This window comes from Lolium rigidum, chromosome 6 (assembly GCF_022539505.1).
Source record: "Lolium rigidum isolate FL_2022 chromosome 6, APGP_CSIRO_Lrig_0.1, whole genome shotgun sequence".
Taxonomy (NCBI): Eukaryota; Viridiplantae; Streptophyta; class Magnoliopsida; order Poales; family Poaceae; genus Lolium; species Lolium rigidum.
This window is the reverse complement of record NC_061513.1, coordinates 239,410,643-239,414,849: the sequence shown is the minus strand read 5'-3', so window position 1 is coordinate 239,414,849 and position 4,207 is coordinate 239,410,643.

The window sequence follows — 4,207 nt, the reverse complement described above, 5'->3', positions numbered from 1 at the left end:
TATTTGTGTCTTGGAAGTTGTTTACTACTGTAGCAACCTCTCCTTATCTTAGTTTTGTGTTTTGTTGTGCCAAGTAAAGTCTTTGATAGTAAAGTAAGTACTAGATTTGGATTACTGCGCAGAAACAGATTTCTTTGCTGTCACGAATCTGGGTCTAATTCTCTGTAGGTAACTCAGAAAATTATGCCAATTTACGTGAGTGATCCTCAGATATGTACGCAACTTTCATTCAATTTGAGCATTTTCATTTGAGCAAGTCTGGTGGCCTAATAAAATCCATCTTTACGGACTGTTCTGTTTTGACAGATTCTGCCTTTTATTTCGCATTGCCTCTTTTGCTATGTTGGATGAATTTCTTTGATCCATTAATGTCCAGTAGCTTTATGCAATGTCCAGAAGTGTTAAGAATGATTGTGTCACCTCTGAACATGTTAATTTTTATTGTCCACTAACCCTCTAATGAGTTGTTTCGAGTTTGGTGTGGAGGAAGTTTTCAAGGGTCAAGAGAGGAGGATGATATACTACGATCAAGAAGAGTGAAAAGTCTAAGCTTGGGGATGCCCCGGTGGTTCATCCCTGCATATATCAAGAAGACTCAAGCGTCTAAGCTTGGGGATGCCCAAGGCATCCCCTTCTTCATCGATAAATTATCGGGTTCCTTCTCTTGAAACTATATTTTTATTCGGTCACATCTTATGTGCTTTACTTGGAGCGTCTGTGTGCTTTTGTTTTTGTTTTTGTTTGAATAAATTGGATTACATCATGCTTGTGTGGGAGAGAGACACGCTCCGCTGGTTCATATGAACACATGTGTTCTTAGCTCATAATATTCATGGCGAAGTTTCCTCTTCGTTAAATTGTTATATGGTTGGAATTGGAAAATGATACATGTAGTAATTGCTATAATGTCTTGGGTAATGTGATACTTGGCAATTGTTGTGCTCATGTTTAAGCTCTTGCATCATATACTTTGCACCTATTAGTGAAGAATACATAGAGCATGCTAAAATTTGGTTTGCATAATTGGTCTCTCTAAAGTCTAGATAATTTCTAGTATTGAGTTTTGAACAACAAGGAAGACGGTGTAGAGTCTTATAATGTTTTCAATATGTCTTTTATGTGAGTTTTGCTGCACCGGTTCATCCTTGTGTTTGTTTCAAATAAGCCTTGCTAGCCTAAACCTTGTATCGAGAGGGAATACTTCTCATGCATCCAAAATACTTGAGCCAACCACTATGCCATTTGTGTCCACCATATCTACCTATACTACATGGTATTTTCCCGCCATTCCAAAGTAAATTGCTTGAGTGCTACCTTTAAAATTCCATCATTCACCTTTGCAATATATAGCTCATGGGACAAATAGCTTAAAAACTATTGTGGTATTGAATATGTAATTATGCACTTTATCTCTTATTAAGTTGCTTGTTGTGCGATAACCATGTTTACTGGGGAACGCCATCAACTCATTGTTGAATTTCATGTGAGTTGCTATGCATGTTCGTCTTGTATGAAGTAAGGGCGATCTACACTGAGTTGAATGGTTTGAGCATGCATATTGTGAGAGAAGAACATTGGGCCGCTAACTAAAGCCATGATTCATGGTGGAAGTTTCAGTTTTGGACAAATATCCTCAAGTCTCTAATGAGAAAAGAATTAATTGTTGTCAAATGCTTAAAGCATTAAAAGAGGAGTCCATTATCTGTTGTCTATGTTGTCCCGGTATGGATGTCTAAGTTGAGAATAATCAAAAGCGAGAAATCCAAATGCGAGCTTTCTCCTTAGACCTTTGTACGGGCGGCATAGAGGTACCCCTTTGTGAAACTTGGTTAAAGCATATGTATTGCGGTGATAATCCGGGTAGTCCAAGCTAATTAGGACAAGGTGCGGGCACTATTGGTACACTATGCATGAGGCTTGCAACTTATAAGATATAATTTACATGATGCATATGCTTTATTACTACCGTTGACAAAATTGTTTCATGTTTTCAAAATCAAAGCTCTAGCACAAATATAGCAATCGATGCTTTTCCTCTATGGAGGACCATTCTTTTACTTTCATTGTTGAGTCAGTTCACCTATTTCTCTCCATCTCAAGAAGCAAACACTTGTGTGAGCTGTGCATTGATTCTTACATATTTGCATATTGCATTTGTTATATTGCTTTGCATTGACAATTATCCATGAGATATACATGTTATAAGTTGAAAGCAACCGCTGAAACTTCATCTTCCTTTGTGTTGCTTCAATACCTTTACTTTGAATTATTACTTTATGAGTTAACTCTTATGCAAGACTTATTGATGCTTGTCTTGAAGTGCTATTCATGAAAAGTCTTTGCTTTATGATTCAGTTGTTTACCCATGTCATATACATTGTTTTGATCGCTGCATTCACTACATATGCTTTACAAATAGTATGATCAAGTTTATGATGGCATGTCACTCCAGAAATTATCTTTGTTATCGTTTTACCTGCTCGGGACGAGCAGAACTAAGCTTGGGGATGCTGATACGTCTCCAACGTATCGATAATTTCTTGTGTTCCATGCCACATTATTGATGTTATCTACATGTTATATGCACACTTTATGTCATATTCGTGCATTTTATGGAACTAACCTATTAACAAGATGCCGAAGTGCCGGTTCTGTTTTCTGCTGTTTTTGGTTTCAGAAATCCTAGTAACGAAATATTCTCGGAATCGGACGAAATCAACGCCCGGGTTCCTATTTTACCCGGAAGCATCCAGAACACACGAGAACCGCCGAGAGAAGGGGGCAGGGCCACCACACCACACCCCGGCGCGGCCAAGGGGGCGCGCCCCCTAGGGTGTGGGCCCCCCGAAGCCCTCTGCGCCGCCTCTCCGCCTATATAAAGCCCCCGACCTAAAAACCTCGGGGCGTTCGACGAAAACCACAGAAACCTTCCGGAGCCGCCGCCATCGCGAAGCCAAGATGCGGGGGACGGGAGTCTCCGTTCCGGCACCCTGCCGGAGCGGGGAAGTGCCCCGGAAGGCTTCTCCATCGACACCGCTGCCATCTCCACCGCCATCTTCATCACCGCTGCTGCTCCCATGAGGAGGGAGTAGTTCTCCATCGAGGCTCGGGGCTGTACCGGTAGCTATGTGGTTCATCTCTCTCCTATGTGCTTCAATACAATAATCTCATGAGCTGCCTTACATGATTGAGATTCATATGATGATGCTTGTAATCTAGATGTCATTATGCTAGTCAAGTGAGTTTTACTTATGTGATCTCCGGAGACTCCTTGTCCCACGTGTGTAAAGGTGACAGTGTGTGCACCGTGTGGGTCTCTTAGGCCATATTTCACAGAATACTTATTCACTGTTGAATGGCATAGTGAGGTGCTTATTTATATCTCTTTATGATTGCAATATGTTTTGTATCACAATTTATCTATGTGCTACTCTAGTGATGTGTTATTAAAGTAGTTTTATTCCTCCTGCACGTGTGCAAAGGTGACGAGTGTGTGCACCGTGTTAGTACTTGGTTTATGCTATGATCATGATCTCTTGTAGATTGCGAAGTTAACTATTGCTATGATAATATTGATGTGATCTATTCCTCCTACATATGCATGAAGGTGACGGTGTGCATGCTATGCTAGTACTTGGTTTAGTCTGTTGATCTATCTTACACTAAAGGTTACTAAAATATGAGCATTATTGTGGAGCTTGTTAACTCCGGCATTGAGGGTTCGTGTAATCCTACGCAATGTGTTCATCATCCAACAAAAGTGTAGAGTATGCATTTATCTATTCTGTTATGTGATCAATGTTGAGAGTGTCCACTAGTGAAAGTGTAATCCCTAGGCCTTGTTCCTAAATACTGCTATCGCTTGCTTGTTTCTTGTTTCTCTGCGTTACTACTTGCTGCGTTACTACTGCTTGTTTCTTGTCACTGGGCAAAGCACTTTTCGGTGCCGTTGCTACTACTTATTCATACCACCTGTATTTCACTATCTCTTCGCCGAACTAGTGCACCTATTAGGTGTGTTGGGGACACAAGAGACTTCTTGCTTTGTGGTTGCGGGGTTGCATGAGAGGGATATCTTTGACCTCTTCCTCCACTGAGTTCGATAAACCTTGGGTATCCACTTAAGGGAAACTTGCTGCTGTTCTACAAACCTCTGCTCTTGGAGGCCCAACACTGTCTACAAGAATAGAAGCTCCCGTAGACATCA